We start from the raw sequence: 26,031 nt of genomic DNA on the forward strand, positions 1-26,031 counted from the left end.
AAAACTGCCTTCATTTTTTGGAGATGTACAGGTTTCTTCGCACAAGAGGATGATACATTTGTTTTATTAAAAAATATTTACAAAAAGCCTCCAAAACTCCCAGGACTTAAATAATACTAAAGCTTGGTACACAGTGAGGACCCGACTTGATCTCATAATCCTTAAAGGGGACCTCTTTTTTAAAATAAAATCATATTCAGCAGATAATCTTAAAATACGTAAAAACTGAGGTAGGCAAGGAAACTTCTAGGTACCTCTGTGGGGATTTACAGAACACTCTGAAAACCATGAAGCTGGTTTTATGACTAGAGTAGAAAGAAGAAACAAGTGTGGTATAAGATAATCATATCTCTTATTTATCCCTTCCTATCACAGTTTTAAGAGATTCTCTACATTTCTTTCAATTCATTCATGTTTTTAAAAAAGTAAATGCTAAAATTAAACACAGAGGTTCTAAAAAAATACTGAACTGTTTGAAAAAGATAAATAATAGCAACATGAAACAAAATCAGTTCACTGCCAAGATATCTGTCAAGAGCATTAAGCCACTTCAACATGGGTCTCCTAATGCATACCCTTCATTTACAAATACATCTAATTTGTCCTCGGAGCAGTCTTTAGCATCTACTGCTCAAGAATGTCTACCTGATGTATGTGTTACAGCATATTTGTTTGGGCCTGCCACACATAGACCGAACTCTACAGAATTTGCATATTGACCAAACCTTTCCATAAGTTTCTAAAAGATACTGTTTCTTTGGGCATTATTTTTAGTCTAAATCTTTGCTCACTGTATATTTCAAACACGTATTAAGTGGTATGTCAGGTAATGTGTTAGGAGTCAGGAGTAGAAAAAAATCAAAGTTTCTACTCTCAAGGAGCCTAGAGTCTTAGGAATGGAGATAATTATTATAAAGAATGATAAATTCCATCACAGATGTAAACAAAATGTATTACAGGAGTGCAAAAGAGGGGATGTAACAGGAAGTTGCAGCTGGAGGAAAAGAAGTAGCATGGAAATGAAGAAATCACAGGCAAAAGGATTTTGTGAGCATGTATGTGCATACACTCATATGTGTGTTCCAGCTGGTGGAGTATTTATCTACAAATGAACAATATTTTTTAAATATTTTATAATATTTACTGAATGTGTGCTGTATGTTCAACACTATGCAAGAGACCACTAGGAATATTAAAGAAACAGAAAACGTGATCCTTGCACTCAAAGAACTTACAATCCTGGAGAGACAACAAAGGTGAACAATAAAGTAAATACAATTAAGGCAATCACAGCAGTTAAATAAAACAGCTGAAGAATATCTCACATATATAGTAGCATTTTCCTTAATTTTATCTTCCTTGGTTAAGGAATTTTTCTATAATGCTGTCTTGACTTCAGTCAGGGTAGATAGTCTCTGACTGTATTTGCCTCCCAAATGACCCATTAAAAACAAAACAAAACAAAATACAACGTTGTTCCCCATGTTGTTGCTGTATTATTCTGGTGTGTACATGAACTTATGGAAAATATGTGAGTTCTAAAATGAACAAAGGGCTGAAACTATAGAAACACACTGAAAAATGACCTCATGTTGGATCGCCTTGTTTATTCTGTTTAAAAATATATTCTCTATGTGCGCCTGGGTGGCTCAGTTGGTTAAGCATCCAATTCTTGGTTTCGGCTCAGGTCATGATCTCAGGCTCGTGAGATTGAGCCCTGCACTGGGCTCCATGCTTAGCAGGGAGTCTGCTGAAGATCCTTTCTCCCTCCACCTTCCTCCCCTTTGCCCTCTAAAATAAATAAATAAATAAATTACACACACAGACACACACACACACTATATATATATATATACACATATAAACAATATATTTAAATATTTTATATATTATATATATTTTATATGATATAAAATATGTATACATATTTTACACACACACACACACACACACACACACACACACACACACTTTTTTTTTTTTTTTCTAAAAAGCTTTGATGTCTTCACTTTGTTTTGATAAACTAACTGAAAATTTACCTGCCAGGAGCATTTGTTAGTGGAAAACTTGGATCTGACTCTTGAGTTTGCAGCTGACCGGATTATTATGTGGAAAAAATTCCCTTTAAGGATTATAAGAAGAAAAAAAAAGACCAAATATGTAGATATAGCTTACACAATAATCTAAAAAATATCACAAGTGCTCAGCCCATAGGATTATATCTTAATTTGCATCCACCCTTTAAAAATCTAGGAATTCTTGGGGCACCTGGGTGGCTCAGTGGGTGAAGCCGCTGCCTTCGGCTCAGGTCATGATCTCAGGGTCCTGGGATCGAGTCCCGCATCGGGCTCTCTGCTCAGCAGGGAGCCTGCTTCCCTCTCTCTCTCTCTCTCTCTGCCTGCCTCTCTGTCTACTTGTGATCTCTCTCTGTCAAATAAATAAATAAAATCTTTAAAAAAAATAAAAAAAAAATCTAGGAATTCTAAATAGTTGTTAGTGATTCATCACAGCAATGAATCAGTTTAATCTGATGATTCTATCCTAAGAATCCTAAGGATTCTATCCTACTTAAGATAGATGGCACCACAGAACTGGCAGGTGAATACAGAGAAGCCTGCCACGACAGAATTACATTGCAGACATTTTATAAATTTGAAATTCTCATCTTCCCAATACCTGCCATCCCCAACTCACCTAAGTCATAATTTCTGGAATTGAGGTTGTTTTTTTTTTTTTTAAAGCTCTATAGCTGATCCTGGTGATCCAGATTTGGAAAGTTCTGGGATACACAAAGTGAGCTCAGCAACTTCATAAAGCAAGGAACCCTGGATAACACAGTATGGTCACAGAGGTGGGGCTCTGAGAGTCAATCAGAAAGGTTGAGGACTAATTCATAAATAAGAAACCATCAGAGGTTCTTGATCATAGAATCATTTAGATACTGAAGTAGCATTTAGATATCGATATTTAAGGAAGAATAATGTATCAATTTTATAGAGGATCAAAAAGTCCCTTTAATAAGTTGCTACAATAATACCCTCACAAAGGAACGATAATTCCAACCATTTATACTATGTAGCTCTCCATACCTTACACAGCCAACAACTGTGGATCTCAAGAGTTCACTTTCCCATAGTCAGATGGTAGTTAAGCCTGAGTAGGAATAATGTTATTAAACGATGAGTGGAATGCCAAAGGTTTATATTAATTAAGCAATTATTATTACTATGGATAAACAATAATATAATGCATAAAAACAGCCAAGCTTTGACAACTAAGTAGAAATTAATTAAAAGTATGAGCAGAATGGGACAGAGCGAAACCTTTTCTAGTAACACATTAGCCTAATGGTTTTATTACACATGGTTCTTTTTGGTGGCTACTTTTTATTATGGAAATAACATATAGAGAGATAAGCAGAGGCCTATTATTCATATTTAACAACTATTAACATTTTGCCATTTTTTTTTTGAAGTAGGTTAAAGATATTATGGACGACATGACATCTTGTCCCTAAATGTATCAGTGTGCACCTAAAAACAATTAAGGAAAAATCCTACACAATCAAAAATAAAATTATCACACTTAAAATGGTCAATACTAACTCATAAATGTTAATGTAACATGGTCCTCTTAACTTCTACAGTTATATACAAATCAAGACAAGACAAGCTTATGTTACATTCCTTCCCCAAAGCAATCTATATATTCTTTTTGAATTCCTGATGGAAAAGTTAGATAGACTTTGCAAATCCTCTGGATCTTAACTGGCAATGTGATAGAAACTCTTCTTGTTTTAAAAAAACTGTATCATTAAGGAACGTTCATTTGATAATAAGAAAGAGAAGTCACTTGGAGATTCACACACAGTGCTTCCAGAAGACTTTTAAGAGTTCCTGAGAGCATCACTTCCTTCCCAGAGTCATGGTTGTGGACTGAACATCAGCAAGAACCGTGGTGTGCTCAAGACTTTGCCCTGAACAGAACCAAGACCTCTGGCCACTGTCAGATAATCTGTCACTATAAGCTACTTGTATCCCAGCCAGATATTTATTGCTATTGATCTGCCTGGTCCTAGCAAAAGACTTTTGTTCTCCCAGACCGGGACTTTGACCTCAATTAAGTTATGAATTTCAATCCGATAGACTGCTCCACTTACCCTACTGCTCTCCCCGACTGGATTAATTAGAATTAGCTAGGCCGAGAGTCACCCCAAGCTCCTCATGGATCATGTTATTTTAATAATAAATAAAAGAATAGCAGCAATGTACAAGAAGTATTTTGAAAGATTGCTCATCTAGGAACATCATTCAGAACCTGCCAATATCAATTTCTCTGACTTTGATTACCTCATTTACTTTTTATTTCTTTTCATTCATTAGAGTTTTCCCTTCTATTTCAGCTTTCTAAACATGTTCTTTGCATTTAAAAACCAAAGTACTTGCCATTTTAACACTTTGGTTCTATATTAGGGTTTTATTAGAGAGTAACTCATCAAAGCAATCACTTGCAAGAACATAACTTAAAAACATTAAATCTCAGAGCACCAAGAAAAAAAAACATTCCATCATCTAAGAATGGTACTAGTCTTAAGCTAAATGCACTTTTCCTATAGCTGGTTAAAGCATTAAAAGCAGACAAATCAGAATGTCACCAAGAAGGCAATATCCAAAGTTGCAAAGAATAAGAATGTACAAATACATCTGTTTTTAATCAATAATCCACTGGGAGAGAGTACATATTGGCCAATGAGAAGTTTAAATCATGTTGGTATCAACAATAATCAGTGGGATTAGGATTTGTGAAATACGCTGTTATAACTTCATGATTTACCACCTAAATATAAAAAATTATTTTAAAATGTAAATAATATTATATAAGAACATCCACTTTCTGGGATGAGTATTTAGTATTTGATACAGAAATTGTAAGATTTTTAGAACATATAAAAGGAATCCTAAAAACTCTATACATTTTCAATCGATGTTTCTGACATAGCAAAAACCCTTTTACTTCTTTGATTACTGAAATTTTGAGTTTTGATTAGCTCGAGGGAACATAAAAGAAAGATTTAATTAGAAAGGCTAAGTCTAATAGTAATATAAATATTAAAAACAATGCAAAATTATAGCACAAAGTCTGCCCTCAAAATGCTGAGAATTCCATGTGTATTTGGAAGGTACATTCTGAAGACAAAAGGATATGCCACACATAACATTATAAATCAGTGATTTATCAAGCCTTTAGTAATGGAAGTATTCTTATCAAATAATCTCACAGGAAAGATAGGTACACATGAAAGTGATAGCTGCAATGAAAAATAAAACAATTATATTTTTTAAAAGTACACATACTGGATTTAATCTCCCTTCACCCTCTCCTCTCTCACTACCATACACACTCACTTAGGTTCTGTAGATTATGTAGAACTTCATTCATTTTAGAGTTTTCTATTTTCCGATGTGGAAAGGTTTTAAACTCAAGCACTACTAAACATTTCTTTTTAGCACCCAAAACATATCAGTAATCTAGTAAGAAAACAAAACTGGTATGAGGACTGGACTCTTTACAATGTGTGAGAGAATCAAGGATTAAAGAAATAATTTGAGAGCTAAGGCTATTTTCATAATGAGCCACTCAGCAGGAAAAGATCAAATGACAAAATGCATTGTGCTACGGCAAAGAGGTTCTGTTTTCACACCTGACTTTCATTAAGTTGCATATTCTTAACTGGGATTAGAGCAATTCTCTAGCAAATCATACAGGTGATTTAACACATTAGCCCAGACTTTCCAAATGACCCTTAATTAGGGTCACAGGACAATATGTGAGGAAAATCAGGAAAATTTAACATATTTATACCTTCCCTTCTAGTTGAAATATCTGAAATGTAGACAATGATTTAACATCATAAAAATAGTATAGGAACTACATTAAAGTAATCAGAAACCTAAACATTTCAAACATTATTTGAAAAACAAATACTAGACAGTTTATAGCAGCAGAAAGAGTAAGAATTTAAGGATAAATTTAACAAGAAATGCTCAAATACTATGTGAAGAAAAACTTTAAGTACTCCTGGAAAGATGCAAAAGTAGACTTGATCAAATGGGAAGACATCTCCTATACCTGAACAGGATGACTCAATATTATCAGTTCTCCCCGATTTATAAGTTCAATACACTCTCATTAAAAACACCAACAAACTATTTTATTAAGTTACACAAACCAGTATTAAAGTTCATATAAAACAGCACTTTGAAAAATGCTACTGGTATTTTGATCGGGATGGCACTGAAAGTATAGATTGCTCTGGGCACCATAGACATTTTAATAACGTTTATTCTTCCGATTCATGAGCATGGAACATTTTTCCATCTTTTTGTGTCTTCTTCAATTCTTTCATGAGTGTTCTGTAGTTCCTTGAGTATAGATCATCTACGTCATTGGTTAGGTTTATTCCAAGGTATCTTATGGTTTTTGGTGCTACTGTAAATGGAAATGATTCTCTAATTGCCCTTTCTACAGTTTCATTGTTAGTGTATAAGACAGCAACTGATTTCTGTGCATTGATTTTGTATCCTGCCACAGTACTGAATTGCTGTATTAGTTCTAGTAGTTTGGGGGTGCAGTCTTTTGTGTTTTCCCCAAAAAGTATCATGCCATCTGCGAAGAGAAAGAGTTTGACGACTTCTTTACCAATTTGGATACCTTTTATTTCTTTTTGTTGTCTGACTGCTGTTGCTAGGACTTCTAGTACTATGTTGAACAACAGTGGTGAGAGTGGACATCCTTGTCCTGTTCCTGATCTCAATGGGAAAGCTGTCAGCTTTTCCCCATTAAGAAGATATTTGCTGTGGGTTTTTCTTAGATGGATTTTATGAAGTTGAGAAATGTTCCCTCTATCCCTATACTTTGAAGAGTTTTAATCAGGAACGGATGCTATATTTTGTCAAATGCTTTTTCTGCATCAATTTAGAGGACCATGTGGTTCTTCTCTTTTCTCTTATTGATTTGTTCTATTACGTTGATTGACCAGCAGCATTTTTCAAAGTGCTACAACAAACAATCCTAAAATTTGTATGGAACCAGAAAAGACTCTGAAAAGCTAAGGAAATGCTGAAAAAGAAAAACAGTTGGGGGGTATCACATTGCCTGATTTCAAGTTTTATTACAAAGTTCTGATCACCAAGACAGCATGGTACTGGCACAAAAACAGATACATAGACCAATGGAACAGAGTAGAGAGCCCAGATATGGACCCTCAACTTTATGGTCAAATTATCTTCGACAAAACAGGAAAAAATATCCAGTGGAAAAAAGACAGTCTCTTCAATAAACGGTGCTGGGAAAATTGGACAGCTATGTGTAGAAGAATGAAACTCGACCATTCTCATACACCAAACACAAAGATAAACTCAAAATGGCTGAAAGACCTCAACGTGAGACAGGAATCCATCAAAATCCTGGAGGAGAACATAGGCAGAAACCGGCCACAGCAACGTTGTTCAAGACACATCTCCAAAGGCAAAAGAAACAAAAGCAAAAATAACTTTTGGGACTTCATCAAGATAAGAAGCTTCCACACAGCAAAGGAAAGAGTCAACAAAACAAAGAGGTAACCCTTAGAACGGGAGAGAATATTTGTGAATGACACTACAGACAAAGAGCGGATATCCAAGATCTATAAAGAACTTCTCGAACTCAACACCCCAAAAAATAGAAAATCATGTCAAAAAATGGGCAGAAAAAGTAAAAAATGAATAAATGAATAAATAAATAATGTATTTCCTATAAAACTATTTTGTCATGGGATCTTATAATAAATGTTTGATTAAAAAAAAAGGGGGGCAGAAGACATGGTCACTTCTCCAATAAAGACATACAAATAGTTAGCAGACACATGAAAAAATGTTCATCATCATTAGCCATCAGGGAAAATAAAATCAGAACCACATTGAGATACCAGTTTACAGCAGTTAGAATGGCAAAGATTAACAAGGCAGAAAACAACAAATGTTGGAGAGGATGTGGAGAAACAGGAACCCTCTTACACTGTTGGTGGGAATGCAAGCTGGTGCAGCTCCTTTGGAACACAGTGTGGAGATTCCTCAAAAAATTAAAAATAGACTACCCTATGACCCAGCAATTGCACTACTGGGTATTTACCCCCCAAATACAGATATAGTGAAAAAAAGGGCCATATGTACCCCAATGTTCATAGCTGCAATGTCTATAATAGCCAAACTGTGGAAAGAGCTGAGATGTCCTTCAACAGATGAATGGATAAAAAAGATATGGTCCATATATACAATGGAATACTACTCAGCCATCAGAAAGGATGAATACCCAACTTTTGCATCAACATGGATGGGACTGGTGGAGACTATGCTGAGTGAAATAAGTCAAGCAGAGAAAGACAATTATCATATGGTTTCACTTACATGTGGTACATAAGGAATAACATGGAGGACATTAGGAGAAGGAAAGGAAAAGTGAATTGGGGGAAATTGGAGCAGGAGACAAACTATGAGATACTCTGGACACAGAAACAAACAGGGTTTTGGAGGGGAAGGGGCTGGGAGGTTGGGTGAGCCTGGTGGTGGGTATTATGGAGGGCTCGTATTGCATAGAGCACTGGGTGTGGTGCATAAACAATGAATGTTGGAACACTGAAAAGAAATAAAATAAAATAAAATGGAAAAAAAAAACTAATGATGTATTTTATGGTGACTAACAAAACAATAAAAAAAATAAAGTTCATATAAAACAAATAAATGTATAGAATAGCTAGGAAAACATTTAAAAGGAAAAGCTATAAGGGAGGAATCGCTGTTTCAGACATCAATACCTACTATGAGGCCCCTATATCAAATTGCATAGTATTGGTAGGTGAACAAAGAGACTAGAAGAATAGACTATAAAACCCAGAAACAAATCCAAACACATATGGAAATTTAGTACAGGACAAAGGTGGCACCTTGGGGATAGCCTTGTAAATAAATGATGCTAACACAACTGGGAAGCTATTCGGGAAAAAACGAAATTGGGCTCATATCTCACACCATACATTTAGGGATCTGATTATAAAACACGAAACCATACACATACCAGGAAACAACATGGGTGAATTCCTCGTTTAACCTTGATGTAAGAAAAAGCTTACCATGACTAAAAATCCACGGGCAATAAAAAGACTGATAAATTTGACTACATAAAAATTAAAAAATTTTATATGGCAAAAGATACCATAAAGAAAGTTAAAAGAAAACTGAAAAAACTGGGAGAAAATCTGCAACACAATCATATCATACAATGAACGTATCTCAACTGAAGAGACAATGTTAATAACTAAAGCTTAACTTTATTCAAACATAGGCAATAACAACTACATTACTGAATGATTAACAGTGATTTTAAGACATATCTCAATTTAAAAATGTTAAAAAACAAATGGTCCACAAAACATTCTTCTTTCCTTCTGGAGGTTTTACAATATACTGTAATCATTAACCAGCCTTTTACTATTAAACTTAAATGGCCAATTGACACAAACAGTTCCGAGACTGTTCTCTCACCACTGATTAACACTGGGGTGCAGGTATTGGGGATAAGATTAATTTAGCCTTCTGAGTTTTCTGGGCAGACTTGGTGACCTTGCCAGCTCCAGCTGCCTTCTTGTCCAAAAAAATGAAAGAATATCTTAAGTGACTATACAGACTAACTGAAAACGAGAAATTTCCTTGAGATATTGTTTTATCTGAGTAATGTGTGTACATTTTATATCCTATTTCACAATTATATATCTATGTTTGTTTACCTATAAAATGATTTTTAGAGCTACTTCTAGATGCACCATATTCATCTTAAGGTTTCTCATATATTCTTTTTTATTAAATTTTAATTTTCTTTCTTTTTTACTTTCTTAAGGATTTATTTATTTGTGGGGGGAAGAGAGAAAGAAAGAGAGAGAGGATGAGCAGGGAGATGGGCAGAGGGAAAGGTAGAAAGAGGTGGAGGGAGAAGGAGACTCCCCACTGAGCATGGAGCTGACTCAGGGCCTGATTCCAGAACCCCGAATTCATGATCCAAGCCGGAGTCAGACGCATAACCAATTGAGCCACCCAGGCACCTGGCTTCTCAGGTTTTCTTGCATGTATAATGTATGCCACTGTTGCCAGGGATATAAGGCCCTCAGTTTGATAAGCCATTAAAAAGAACAATAAAAAACTTTAAAAGAATTCAATGATATGGAAAAATTCTCATAATAGAACATTAACTGAAAAAGAAGCACAGAAACCACATGTATGGCTGTTTTTTGGTTGCAAATAAGATGTAAGAAGATACAATTTTTCTAACGCAACAATTTTAAAAAGTTAGGTAAACTGAAAAGCTGTACTTATAAAGAGTCATGGAAGTAAAAAGGACTGAGTGAACTAAATCAGAGAGCTATTCAGAGAACAGGTTCTCAAAAAAAATTTAAAAAGAGAGAGAGAGAACAAGCTCTCTCCTGATGCTTTCTTACCTAGGGGTATTTGTTGATTCTGTGTAAACGCTAAAGATTAAGAGTGGCTCAAATAAGGGGCGCCTGGGTGGCTCAGTGGGTTAAGCCACTGCCTTTGGCTCAGGTCATGATCTCAGGGTCCTGGGATCGAGTCCCGCATCGGGCTCTCTGCTCGACAGGGAGCCTGCTTCCCTCTCTCTCTCTGCCTGCCTCTCTGTCTACTTGTGATCTCTCTCTGTCAAATAAATAATAAATAAAATCTTTAAAAAAAAAAAAGAGTGGCTCAAATAAAATGATGACACTGGGGAAAATAAAATCAGCAAAACTTTTGGAGGTTGTTTGGGATTGGCTCAACAACTGAAAAATTTCAAAAGTCCCAAATACAAAGTGCTATTTTCCCACATGGTTTAATTTCTGAATTCAGAGGCCGTGTGGGAAATCATAGTTTTTAAAAGAACACATAGGATTCTGTTATCTTGCAATATTTGAGAGAGACAGCCCTGCTTGAGGAAGGGGGCCTACCTCAAACAATAAATCTCAGGATAAACACATTTGCCAAAATTTGGAAGCAGTGTGAGATAGGATGCTAGAGAAAAAAGCTCAAAGCAGAAACAATCAGATCAAGTCTTTATCAGTCTTTCAAGGCAGGCAGGCAGAGACCCACAGGCTCACAAGCAACAGCCTAAGAAGCTTTCCCCAGATATGTAGGAAAGCAGAGGTATAACTAGAGCTACAACACGGCACCAACCTAGCTTACTTCCTCATTGGCCTGAGGTGATCAGCTCCTCAATCAATATCTCAGAGAGGATCAGGAGTGCCCTCTCTTGGGGGAAAATAACACTGACTTCAGTCTTCATTCTTCTTTACACACAATGTGCAACATACCATAAAAAAATTATGAGATATAGCTCTTCCTTTTCTTTTAGTGAATAGTTCAGTTTTAAGACCATAGGTAAGGCTGAATGAAGCAGGTGTCTGTAGGAATGGAAGGGTAAAGAAGAGGGGATAAGTCATGGTATACAGCAAGGTATTAGAGACTAGGATAATGAAGGTGACCACTGGGAGTGGCAGCAGCCTAATGTGAGGTGTCAGGGATCATGCAGGATGAGGAAGATGTCCAGACAAAAGATGGACTGGAACAAAGTATCAGAGTCCAAGTGGACTGAAGAAGATATCCTTAAAAAGATTGGAAAGAGGAGTGCCTGGGTGGTTCAGTCAGTTAAGGACTTGCCTTCCACTCAGGACTCCCTGCTCAGAGGGGAGCTGCTTCTCCCTCTCCCTCTGCTGCTCTCCCCACTTGTGCTCTCTTGTGCTCTCTGTCAAGTAAATAAATAAAATCTTAAAAAAAAAAAAAAAAGGTTGGCAAGGTATTGGATGTTGAAGCCTAAGCTGACTGAGGAAGGCATTCCCATGGGAAAGTAAACCATCTCAGAGTGTCAGCGATCACGAGGTGTGACATCATCCTCCAGAAAAGTGGTCTGAGCAAACTCTCAGAACTTCAGTATGATGAGGACACCCATGCAGGACAGGGGGTGGCAAAAGCAATGAGAGACCGGTTACACACTGGGAGATTGATCAAGTAAGTAAATATGAGAAGATAATGAGAGATAGGCATCTCACTGTCAGAGAAAGAGAGTTACAAATATAGAAAAATTGAATGAATCTTGCAGTATTCAACTGGAAATAGAGGTACTGGTGTGAACTTATGGTAAACACAAACACAGTACACAAAGAAAAATGAACATAGATATTAGTGTGTGTGTGTGTGTGTGTGTGTGTGTGTGTGTGTGTGTGTGTGTGTTTAAGTCTGGGATGAGTGATAGCCCAACAGCAATGAGCACACCTATTACTCAGATCTTGGTTTCTAAATACCATCCTCTACTAAAATGAACCACATATCTTTGGAGAAACTGCTGTTTCCATGGCTGGGAAAGGGAAAAGTTCAAGATGAACTGGAATTCTTGTTATGCCAGAAAGTGTGAAAATTCCCAATGAATTAAGGGCATATGTCAAAAAGACACAGGAGCCAGACTGAAGGGCTCTCACTGGACAAACCTGGAATAATTTGAGCATAAATTTAAATAATGGTAACAGTATATTATAATATTAAATAGAACAGGGAACTATGAATCCAAACTAAATCCAAACTATGAATCCAAGCATGAGTTAAAGTTTTGATGAGGACAGGATATTTATATATCTCTAAGTATCTTTCCAACAAAACAGTAATGTATTACAAAGGGACAAAAGTAATTTTACTATGAAGAATCTTGGCACATAACACCCTAACCAAGTGATCAAAATAAACATCAGTAATGGGGCAAATGGAAAGTATGTGCTATCAGATAGGTTCCAACAAGGATACAGTATCACTTCTACAACATCCCTCTACAGATGCATAACATAAACATAATCAGAAGGAAACATCAGACAAAATCCCAATGAGAAACAGTCTAAAAAATAATTGGTCTGTGTGATTCTAAACTGAATGCTTTTGTTATAAAAGACCCTCTAGGGCAACACATGGGTCGCTTAGTCAGTTGAGCCTCTGACTCTTGGTTTCAGCTCAGGTCATGATCTCAGGATCCTGGGATGGAGCACTGAGTTGGTCTCTGTGCTCACTGGGAGTCTGCTTGTCTCCCTCGCTCTCTGCCCCTCCCCACTGTATTGCTCCCTAAAATAGAATGAATAAGTGCTGCCTCTAGCTTGCTGAGCTCCAGCCCAAGGAAAAGGGGGTAAGTAAGGAGGTTTCTGTACCATGGCTTGTACAAAGCAGACTGCCTGCAAATCGACCAGTGGTAAAGCACGGAGGAACCAACTGGCTATAAAAGCCGCTCCCAAGAGTGCGCCCTCTACTGGAGGGGTGAAGAAACTTCATCAGTACAGACCTGGTACTGCGGCAATCCATGAAATTAGACGTTATCAGAAGTCCACTGACCAGATCTGCAAATTGCCTTTCCAGCGTCTGGTGTGCGTAATCGTTCAGGACTTCAAAACACATCTGTGCTTCCAGAGTGCAGCTAGTGGTGCTTTGTAGGGGGCAAGTGGGGACTATCTGGTGGGCCTCTTTGAAGACACCATCCTGTGTGCTATCCATGCCAAATGTGTCACGGTCACGCTGGAAGACCTCCAGCTAGCACACCACACATGTGCAGAATGTGCTTAAGAATCCACTATGATGGAAAACATGTCATTCTTTAAAAAAAAAAAATTACCTTCTTCCTGTTATTGGTAGTTCTGAACGTTACATATTTTTTCGCATAGGGTCAAAAGGTAACTACGTATATGATTGCAAATGGAAAAATAGGGGACAGAAATGAGGTATCGGCGGTTTTTCCATTTTCAATTGTGTGTCAATTTTTAAAATAAATGCAGGGACATAAAGCATTAATGCAAGTCAAAATGTTTCAGTAAAACATTCTGTTTCATAAAGTTTCAGTTCAACTTTATAACAATTATAAATAAACCTGTTAAATTTTTCTGGACAATGCCAGCATTTGGATTTTTTAAAAACAAGTAATTTCTTTTTGACAGCAACTAAATGGTGTTTGTAGCATTTGTATCATACAGATCATTAGTTATACTTTTCTGAATTGTCCTACATGTAGTTTTTAATGTTGTCTGTCTTCTGTGCTATTCCTGTAAGTTTGCTATTAAAGCACATGAAACTATCAAAAATAGAATAAATCTTTAAAAAAAAAAAAGACCCTCAAGGGCCAACTGGCAAAATTTAAGTAATGTATCAAGATTAGATGACGGTAATAATATTCCGATCATGACACTTGTATTGTGGTTATATAGCAGAATGTCCTTGTTTTTATAGGGGTGATAGGGCATAATGTTGGTAAAATACTCTTCTAGATCAAGGTTTAAGGTTCGAACCTTAAACCTTAACCTTCAAACCACTCTTGCTTGTATACATTTAGATTGTTTCAAAATAAAAAATTATTGAAATATGGAGACAAGTGGGAAATTGTGATCCATAAACAATAAAGAAGAGCCAAAAGCAGCAGTCTCAAAGATGATTCTGGTATTTATTTATTTTTTAAAGATTATTTATTTATTTATTTGACAGCAAGAGAGAGAGAGGGACAGCAAGAGAGCAAACACAAGCAGGGGGAGTGGGAGAGGAAGAAGGGGCTTCTCACTGAGCAGGGAGGCTGATGTGGGGTTCGATCCCAAGACTTTGGGATCATGACCTGAGCTGTAGGCAGACGCTTAACAATGGAGCCACACAGGTGCCCCAGATTCAGCTATTTAAGAAAAAGAACTTTAAAATGATTATTGCAAATACATGAAAAAAAATGAACAAAAGATGAAAAATTTCAACATAGAAAGGGATCAGGTAAAGTTAATCAAATGGTCATTCTAAAACTGAAAATTACAATGTTTTTAATTAAGAACTCAATGTAATTAAGAACTTAACAGCAGAAGATAAGATTTTTTTTTAATTTTTTATTTTTTCAGCATAACAATATTCATTATTTTTGCACCACACCCAGTGCTCTATGCAATCCGTGCCCTCTACAATACCCACCACCTGGTGCCCCCAACCTCCCACCCCCCACCCCTTCAAAATTCTCAGATCGTTTTTCAGAGTCCATAGTCTCTCATGGTTCACCTCCCCTTCCAATTTCCCTCAACTCCAGAAGATAAGATTATTAAAGGCAAAGATGGGTCAACAAAAATTATCCAAACTGGAGCACTTAGAGAACTAAGAAGCAAAATAAAACAATAAAAATAAAAGAGAATATATGATTTTTAGGATACATGACAAATGGTCCAAAATATGAGAAACTATACTTCCAGATAAGAGAAAAGAATGGAGCAGAATATCTGAAGACATCACAGTGAAAAATTTTGCAAAATCAAGAAAAGGTATTTCAAAAGGTTCAGTGGACCCCAAGCAGAGTTAAACAACAGCACCTACTCAGTCACTGCTAGAAAATGATATATATTGGGAAAATCTTAATTGCTGTCAGACCAAAAGACATCATCAACAGGGTAAGAACAGTAAGAGTTACAGCTAACTTCTAAGAAGAAAACATGAGAGCTAGCAGAATATGGAATGACAACTCTGAAGGGAAGAAAGAAGAAAGTGGCCAACAGAGAATTAATTCTCTATCAAGCAAAATTATCTTTTTAAACAATAAGTGAAATGGACATATTCAGAGAACTAAAGCTGAAGTTACCTATCATTAGAAGTCAATATTCGAAGAAATACTAAAGTAAGTTCTGCAGGCAAAAGAAAAATGATACCAGATGAAATCAGGAAAGTGCAAGAAGGAATGAAAAAAACATCAAAAAGAAGTAATGAAAAAGCATCATTTATGTGCACAAAGATCAAAGACTTGACTGTTCAATGCCAAAACAGTACCCTGTGACATATGTAGCAAATACAGAAGTAAAAATATATCACAGTTATAGCAACATAAGCAGGAAAAAAAAAAAAAAAACCAGAATTGTACTGTTTTAAGATTTTTACATAATTCACAAGGAGGCAAAAGCATTAATTTAAGGCAGACTGTAATAAGGTACTATTTTGTCATTCCTAGCACAACCACTAAAAGAATGATCATAAAAGGAATAGCAAATGCCCATTAAACAAGGACAAATGAAATAATAAAAACATACTTAAAAATGCAGAAAAATTTGGGAATGGAAACGCAGAGAAACATAAAGCAGGTGAAACAGAAAACAAAGATGGCAATTAAATGGAGTAATACCACCAATTACATTAAATGTAAATAAACTTTGCCATTAAAAGATAAAGATCTGAATAAAAACCAAGACCTACATGCTATTTACAAGAAACACACTTTAAGTATACAGACGTAGTGTTAATAAACTGACTTATGTTCCCCTCAAATTTGTTAAGTTGAAGCCCTTATCCCCAATGTAACTGTATTTGGAGGCAGGGCCTTTATGGTGGTAATTAAGGTTAAATGAGGTTATAGGAGTATGGCCTTGATCCAACAGGGCTGTTGTCCTATTAGAAGCAGAGGAGACACCAGAGACCTCTCTGTGAGCACAAAGAAGAAAGGCCATGTGAGGACAAATGTGAGGACACAGCTTTCTGCAAGCCACTACTAGAGGTCACACTAGAAACCAACCCTGTCAGCCCTCTACTCTACAAGCCTCCAGAGAAACTATACTTCCAGATATCTCTATCTCTCTGTCAAATAAATAAATAAAATCTTAAAAAAAAATTTAAAGGACAGAAAAAATATGTAAGGCAAACACTATCCAAAGAAAAACTGATATAACTACATAACATTGAACAAAGTATATTTTAAGACACTAAAAATTAATAGAATTTAAAATAGCTACTTCTTACTGATAAAAGGGTCAATTCAACAAGTTCTTAAATTTTTATCTAATAACATAGTTTGAAGGTTTATGAAAAGGAACATAACTAAAAGAAAGAAAATAAATAAATCATAATTGGAAATTTTAAGACAATCTCTCAGTAACTGACACCCCTATCTTACACCACACACAAAAATCAACTCAAAATGGATTAATGACCTGAAACCAGGAAACTACAAAAGAAAACATGGGGGGTAAGCTCCTTGACATTGGTCTTGTCAATATGTTCCACTATTATTTTTGTTGTTGTAAGGACTGATATTTCCATGTTCTTTAATTTTGGAGCTGCAACTAGACATGCTCCCCCCTCCAATTTAATGGTCTTAAATATTTCATATGGATCAGTAGGATTTTTAACATCACATGATGTTAAAAATTTTTGATTCGATGAGATAAAAAATCAAGAGTAAATGACAGTAGATTATTTTTACCCCTATTTTCATACATTCTAGTGTTGTTTCTCTCTCCCTTATTGAAAGATTTTCTTTATTTATTTGACAGAGAGATACAGAGCACAAGTAAGCAGAGCAGCAGGCAGAGGGAGAGGGAGAAGTAGGCTCTCTGCTGAGCAGGGAGCCCGATGCAAGGCTCAATCCCAGGACCCTGGAATCATTACCCAAGCCAAAGGCAGTCACTTAACCAACTAAGCCACCCAGGTGCGCTTGTTGTTTCTCTTCTTTATGTTCCAAGTTCCCTCCTGTTATCATTCCCTTTCTCTTTAAAGAACTTCCACTTAGCCATTCTTTTAGAGTAGATCTGTAGGTGACAAATATTTGCTCTGCATTTTTCTTCATCTAAGAATGTTTTTTTTTTTCACCTTTATTCCTAAAAGGTATTTTCACTGGCTATAGAATTCTGAGTTGACGGCTTTTCTTTCAGCACCTGAAAAATGTATTGCCTATTTCTTCTGGCCTCCACGAAAAACCATCTGAATCACTGTTTCCCTACAGAAATAACATATTCTTTCCTACTAGTTGCTTTCAATGTTTTCTTCTCTTTAATTTTTGAAAGTTTGATTTTGACATGTTCAGCGCAGAATTTTTCAGATTTATCTGGTTTGGTTTTGCTTAGCTTCTTTAATCTGTAATGTCACTCCTCAAATTGGGAAGTTTTCTGCATTATTCTTTGAATACTTCTCAGCTTCACACTGTTTTTCTTCTCTTTCTGGGACTCAGATGACAAAAAAAAATCCTAAATCTTCTGTAACTGTCAGGTCCTGGAAACTCTGTTGATTTCTGTTCCATCTACCTTCTCTTAGTTTCTTAAATTAGATAATTTCCACTGATAAAACTTCAAGTTCACGGATTCTTTTCTCTGTCATCTCCTTTATGGTATTGAGCCCATTCAGTGAATTTTTATTTCAGTTATTGTGTCTTCAGTTCTACAATTTTCATTTAGTTCTTTTTTATATCTTCTATTCCTTTGCTTAGGAATAAATTTAACAAAAGACGTGTAAGACTTATAAACTAGAAACTACAAGACATCACTGAAAGAAATTAAACAAGCCCTAAGTAAATGAAAAGACTTTCCATGGATGAGATGACTTAATATTTTAAAATGGCACTACTCCCCAAATTGCTCTACAGATTCAATGCAATCCCTATACAAATCTCAGCTGCTTTTTGTTTTGTGGAAATAAGTAAGCTGATTCTAAAATTCATGGGGAAATCCAAGGGCCCAGAATAGCAAAAACCACCTTGAAAGAAAAGAATAAAGTCAGAGAGCTTACACTTCTCAGTTTCAAAACATACTACAAAGCCATAATAATCAAGAACCAAGAAAATCAGAACTTGAATGAGCAAAGGCAATGAATATACACCAAACACCAAGGTGACTCAGATGTTAGAATTATCTGACAAGAATTTTAAAGTAGTAGTCATAAAATATTTCAATGAGCATTCTTGAAATAAATGAGAAAAGCAGAAAATCTCAGCAAAGGAATAAATTTAACAAAAGAAGTGTACTGGCATAACGGTAGACATATCAACCAATGGAAGAGAACTGAAAATCTAGAAATTAATCTTCATATTTATGGTCTGATAACTTTTGGAAAGGGTGCTACAACAATTCAATGGGGGGAAAGGAATGGTCTTTTCAACCAATGACACGGAAACAAGTGGAGACCCACATGTAAAAGAGTAAAGGGGGGGGCGCCTGGGTGGCTCAGCGGGTTAAGCCGCTGCCTTCGGCTCGGGTCATGATCCCAGGTCCTGGGTTTGAGCCCCACATCGGGCTTTCTGCTCAGCAGGGAGCCTGCTTCCTCCTCTCTCTCTGCCTGCCTCTCTGCTTACTTGTGATTTCTCTCTGTCAAATAAATAAATAAAATCTTTAAAAAAAAAAAAAGAGTAAAGGGGGACCTCTACCTCACATCATACGCAACTCAAAATTAATCAAAAACGTAAATGTAAGAGAGAACATTATGTAAAACTCTTAGAAGAAAAAGCCTTAATCACTATGATCTCTGATTAAACAAGTTTCTTAAAATGACACAAAAAACACAAACAAAAGAAAAACTAGATATATTGGGCTTCATCAAAATTGAAACTTTTTGTGTTTCAAAGGATACTATTATGCCAGTAAAAAGACAATCCAGTGAATGGAAGAACATATTTGCAAATCATGTACCTGATAAGGGGCTTTTATTCATAATATATAATAAATCTCACAACTCAATAATAGACAACCAAATTCTTAAAATGGGGACTTTTTTTTTTTTTTACTTTTTTCCATATGGATTTTTAAATTTAAATTCAATTAGCCAACATATACTACATCATTTTCAGATATAGTGTTAAACGATTCATCAGTTGCGTATAACACCCACACCCAGTGCTCATCACATCTTGTGCCCTCCTTAATGCCCATCACCCAGTTACCCCATCTCCCCACACAACCTCCCCTTCCACAATGCTCAGTTTATTTCCCAGAGTCAATAGACTCTCATGGTTTGTCCCCCTCTCTGATTTTTTTTCTCATTCAGTTTTCCCTCCCTTCCTCTAGACAAAGTTAATATTAATCTGCTCTAGCTGTTTGAGGTATAGAGAACACCTATAGAAACTAACCTAGTCCCTTTTCTTTGGGGGGGGGTCCCTCTGAATGATGGCTAGAGAATTTAGGGAGATTAAAAGAAAACGGCCAAAAACAAAATAAAAGGTCTGATTCAGTCAGTTACTTCATTTATCCTACTACTAATACCATCACCTAAGCAAGGTCCCCAACCTACTCCCTTGTACTCACACCCTTCAGGCTTCTGTTATGACGTATTTTCCCTTTGAGGTTACCACTATTGGTCCTTTCAAAGCGATTTCACCCAGATTAATATCTCAAAAGAGAGGATGGAAACAAGAGACACAAATGATGATTCACTTCAAAAGGGCTGGCCCTGAGTCCATGATATCCCTCAATAGATTTTGTTTCTACAAAAAACCTTATTGTGCTTTCTGTGGCCTTTTTTTCACCCAATTAAAAAAGAAAAAGTGGGCATAGGATCTGAAAAGACATTTACCTTTCAAAGACCATACAAAAGTGGCGAATAAGCTGAGGAAAAGATCCTCAACGTCTTTAACAATTAGGACAATGACAATCAAAACCACAGTAAAATATGCTAAAATGGCTATGCTGACAAGGATGTGGAAAAACTGAACTTTCATGCATTGCTAGTGGGACCGTAAAATGGGGCGGTCTCTCTTAAAACCATAAGTAGTTCCTTAGAAAGTTAAACACAGAGGTACCGTACGATCCAGCAATTCCACCAAGTATATACCCAAGAGAAATGAAAACATATGTCTATACGCCCATGTAAAATGTTTATAGCCACTTTATTCATAATAGCCAATATTCATTAAACTGAAGAGCAAAAACTAAAAAAACTATGTCCATCAACAGGAGAATAAATTGTGGTATATGCATGCACATGATAAAAAAAATTATAATGCAATAAAGAACAAATGACATATGTAACAAGATGTATGTATGTTATGTGGAGCACGTGTTATATTGAGCATAGTAAACCTGATCCAAAATAATATATATCTTACAAGTATTTGAATTACAAGAAGAGGTAGAATTAGTTGATGGCAATAAAAGTCAGAATAATAGTTCCCTCAGAGTGGGAGTGGGAGGATTGTTATTGATAGGAAGCTGCTTAAGGAAAGAAACCCACTAGTGGTGTGTGTGTGTGTATTAAGTTGTGTCCTTAAGAATTTTGTACTGTATGTATCTCACTAAATGTATTTTATATGTCAATTCTTTTAAATAATAAAGAAAAGCTAGTATAATACTTACCAAGTATATCTTTTTATAATTTCTATTTTTATTTATTTTTTTTAAGTAATCTCTACACTCAACATGGGGCTCGAACTCATGACCCCAAGGTCAAGAGTTGCATGTTCTACCACTGAGCCAGCCAGGTGCCCCAAACCGAATAGCTTTAAAATATGTTATATATGTGTAAGCAGAGAAAATAAAGATGAGCATAAAATGTACTCAAGCTTTACAGTGGAGTGGTTAAGAGTTTGGGCTTTCTTTAGAGTCAGAATGACATGTTCAAATCTAAACTTTGTCATTTATTAGCTCTAGGACTTCCCAAACTCCTGTTTCTTCACCAGTAAAATGCAGGTAACAATACACCTACATTACAGGACTGATGCAATGACTAAAAGAGACAAAACACATAAAATGCTTAGTACAGAGTAAAAACAAAAAACTGTTTTATAGTTTACCCCTCCCCCAACCCATACACATAATAGAATTATTGATAGTTTAACTTACTGCTTTATACTTTTCTCATGACTTGGTTTCTTTGTTTGTTTTCTGTCTTTTTTTCAGATAATGAAGAACTCTGAATTCAGATCTAGAAAGTTTAGAATTTGTTTTATGCGCAATGCAGTCATAGAGAGTTTGAGGGTCAGTGACATAATGAACAGCAGTCTCGAGAAGTCTCTGTTGGCAGTAATATTCTTGGTGGACTTGGGGAGAAGGAGTAGACTTGGTCAGGAGCAGCCAGATAATTTGAGGTGGAGAGGCTACTGTGCTTAATTTAAGCCCCATAACACCCTAGTGAAATCTAGACTTGTCATTACTGCTATACTTCTTTAAAAAATACATTTTCTATTTATTTCACAAAACTACATAAGAGGAGATAGAATTTCATACTACAAAGATAGAATTTTTCTTTTTTTCAGATTCATTCATTTATTCGTTCATTTCATAGTACCCTTTTTTTTTTTAAACTGGGATGTAACTGACAGACAACATTATATTAGTTTCGGATATACAACATAATGGTTCAATATTTGTATATACTGTGAAATGATCACCAAAATAACTTTAGTTAACATCTTTTTTTTTTCTTTTTAATTTTTAAAAAAAATTTATTTGACAGAGAGTGAGAGCACAAGCAAGAGGAGTGGCAGAGAGGGAGGGAGAGACAGACTCCCCGCCGAACAGGGAGCCCAATGTGGGGCTCGATCCCAGGACCCTGAGATCACGAGCTGAGCCAAAGGCAGTTGCTCAACCATCTGAGCAACGCAGGCACCCCAAAATCTCATGTTTTTGAAATCTTTTACAACACATAGTCACCGAGGCATTTACGGAGAGGGCATGGTGCTCTCTGCCATTACGTAAATCATAAGTTTATGTAATTTATAAATCACCAAGTCTCAAACATTTCAGTACAACTCAAAATATTTTCCACTTGAACTGCATTAACACCTAGTACACCGTGTAAACACCTAACACCACAGATGCTCCCACTTCTCCCCTCAACTCTGCTGAGTTCCTTAACATTACTTTACAGTAAATCTGAGAAAACCTCGTAGTAAATCTTCAGCACTCAAATACATTCAGTGCGCTTTGGGAGTAGTTTTAATCTTTCTCCAGGGCTTCAAAGACCAAAATTACTCAAGAGGTCTGTGGGGTGTGTGTGTGGGTATTTAACCCCATATCCTAATTTCAAATATGGTTAAGAACCTAACTTCCAGAGTTGAACTAAAAATCAATACCAAGCAGTGGAAGAGACAAAACTGTGTCCATAATACTTCCAGATAACAAATGAAATCTATAAAGGATCTTCCTTAGAAATAAAATAAAAAGTTCCAATTCCATCAGTCACAGAACATAGAAATTGCAATGCAATAAAAGTACATAGGAGATATACTGACGGGTAAAAAATGAGAGAAAAACACGGAGCAGACTTTGACATATCTCTAATTACGACTCTGTTTCAGGCTAATGGTAAAAATTAGTCTTCAGATAGTTGATAACATCAGCCTGTCTCTGCTGGGTTAGTACCAAGATCTGTGGCCAAGCAAATAGTTCTAATAAAATTGATTTTCCTTTTTGGCAACCAATAGGCCAGTCAATAATAATGTTGTTTAAGAAAGATTGAATCATGAGGGAGATGAACCCTTCTTTCCATTTATTATGTTTGTATTGTCTATATTTGAAAAGAGTTTTCAATAACGAAACCAAAGAAGAAATTACAAGGGTAAAGCTATTCTGAGAGCTCATCTCCAAAAGCTCTGTGACTTGGAAGCATGTTAGCAATCCAGACTGACAAAGCCACAAGCATTCCCTTAACTGAAGCTAGGTCGTATGGATTAGGATTGTCAATAGCAAAGGAAAATAGAGGTTAGGCGCAATATAAAGATACAGTCCTGTGAATACAAAGACATCAAGGAGAAAACTGCCTGTACATAGTCCTAAATATCCATCCAAAAGCCTAGACGGAACTTCTACTTTGCATTAAAGCTGGAGATCTGTAAAGAGTATTCCATAAGGCCACACAAGGTGGTTTTTGGATTGTTTGTCTTATTATATTAACCAAACATAATACAAGAAAAACCTTGACAAAAACCTCAGACTATTGCTAACTTGGGAACATTTCCCTCCAAAATACCCCCTAACAACACAAGCCAAATAAAAGACACGAGTGTACCAATACTTCATTTTTTTAACTTACTTAACTTTATGGTAGTGGATAGGAGAAGCAAGGGATGGAAACATGATTTAAAATTCATAAAGAAAAATAATCAAGTAAAAAATCACAAGAAAATTTCTCAATAAGTAGTGAAGAAACATATCCTACCAGATATTAAAAAATATTTTGAAGCTATCATCCTTAAAACATCATAGCACAAGTACATGAATGGAAAAACAGAGCAATGGAATAGGAAACAGCACCAGAAATACACTGAAATATACAGAGGAAGTGAGAATATGGAAAAAAGAAAGATACTTCCAATCAGTAAAGATTATTCAATAAACATTACTGAACAAATGATTAATCATCCATACAAAAATAAAGCTGGCACCATCTGGATAAAAAATAAAATATTACATACATGTGACACAAATTAATTCTACATGGATCAAGGAAACCATGAAATGATCATAGTAACAAGAAGGAAACATGGGGGGGAAACTTGAATATTTTTATCACAAAGTGCTAATTTTCCTTAATATAAAAGTTCCTCTAGGGACGCCCGGGGTGGGTATCAGTTGTTAGGCATCTGCCTTCTGCTCTGGTCATCATCTCAGGGTCCTGGGATTGAGCGCCTACCAGGTTTCCTGCTCAGCGGGAAGCTCCTTCTTCCTCTCCCACTCCCCCTGCCTGTGTTCCCTCTCTTGCTGTGTCTCTCTCTGTCAAATAAATAAATAAAATCTTAAAAAAAAAAAAGTTCCTCTAAATTAAGAAGAAAACATCAATGGGAAACTGAGCAAAACATATGAGCAGATGCTTCACAGAAAATGAAATACAGATGGTTCTTGGTTACAGGAAAGGATGCCCAACACATTGCTCAAGTTAAATAAATTATGATACATCTCTAAAAAGGAATATTATGCAGACATTAAGAAGAGTAAGGCAGCACTATCAGTACTGATATCGAACAATCTCTGAGATAAAGCAAGTTATATAGAATGGTGTATGTAGTTTGCATCATATTGCTACAGTACATGCATATATATATATATGTATGTGTGTGTGCATATAAATATATATATATATATATATATATATATATATATATATATATATATATATATATATAAAACATATCCTGCATGGATATATACTGGTTAGTAAGAGATCTGTCTCCAGAAGAGGGAACTGGGTGGCTGGGAAACAATGACGAGGAAGTTTTTAAAAATTAGTCTTTTGGGGCACCTGGGTGGCTCAGTGGGTTAAAGCCTCTGCCTTGGGCTTGAGTCATGATCCTGGGTCCTGGGATTGGGCCTCACATCAGGCTCTCTGCTCGGCGGGGAGCCTGCTTCCCTCCCCGCACTCCCGCCTGCCTCTCTGCCTACTTGTGATCTCTGTCTGTCAAATAAATTATAAATAAATAAAAAAAACGAGTCTTTTGCATTTTTTTTTTTAAAGATTTTATTTATTTATTTGACAGAGAGAGCACAAGCAGTGGAGTGGCAGGCAAAGGGAGAAGCAGGTTCCCTGCTGAGCAGGGAGCCCAATTCAGGGCTCCATCTCAGGAGCCTGGGATCATGACCTGATCCGAAGGCAGATATTAACCGACTAAGCCACCCAGGTACCCCGAGGGGTTTTTTTAAACACAAAGTACCTACAAGAAAAAAAAGAAAAAAATATACACTTCAAGGCAAATTGTGGTAGCAGGCTATGATATGACCAATGACGCAAAGCTAGTGTACTGGCCCAAGAAGTACGCACATGTATCTAATGGGAAAAGAAGTATTTCTTCCGATAAAGCAACAAGGACACCCAAAAAGTACTAGTAAATGCTTAGGTCCTTTCTGGTACTCAAGTTCTATTTTTTCTAAAATTTGTCAACTTCTTTACAAGCCAATATTACTTTATTCAATAATTACTGAGCATCTACTATATGTCAGATATTATACGAGGCACTGGTGATATAACCAAACTCTAGTACCTATTTATGGTAGTGTTGAAAATACAGACATGTAATCAGCCAATTATAATACAAAGTGATTGCACTGTAATAAATCTCTGAGGAACTTAAGAATGGGGAGCTATAAACTACTGGGTGTGTCTAAGTGGTCAAGCGAAGGAAGGCTTCCTGGAGGAAGTGATGTATAAGCTGAGGCACAGAAAGGAGAATGAGGAAGAGAGAAAACAGCAAATATAAAGGCCAAGAGGTGAGCAGCATGTCAAGTCCTTCAACAAA

At 36.2% G+C, this 26,031-nt stretch overlaps 1 protein-coding gene and 1 pseudogene across 3 annotated transcripts in view; one reads left to right on the plus strand and one right to left on the minus strand.

Moving 5' to 3' along the window:
* ACBD6 (acyl-CoA binding domain containing 6) overlaps positions 1 to 26,031 on the minus strand; it is a 208,437-nt gene that overhangs the window by 65,998 nt on the left and 116,408 nt on the right. The gene's annotated exons all lie outside the window — the stretch shown is intronic.
* On the plus strand, positions 13,202 to 13,815 carry LOC125085867 (histone H3.3A-like; annotated as a pseudogene).

The sequence above is a fragment of the Lutra lutra genome, chromosome 15, assembly GCF_902655055.1.
Source record: "Lutra lutra chromosome 15, mLutLut1.2, whole genome shotgun sequence".
Taxonomy (NCBI): domain Eukaryota; kingdom Metazoa; phylum Chordata; class Mammalia; order Carnivora; family Mustelidae; genus Lutra; species Lutra lutra.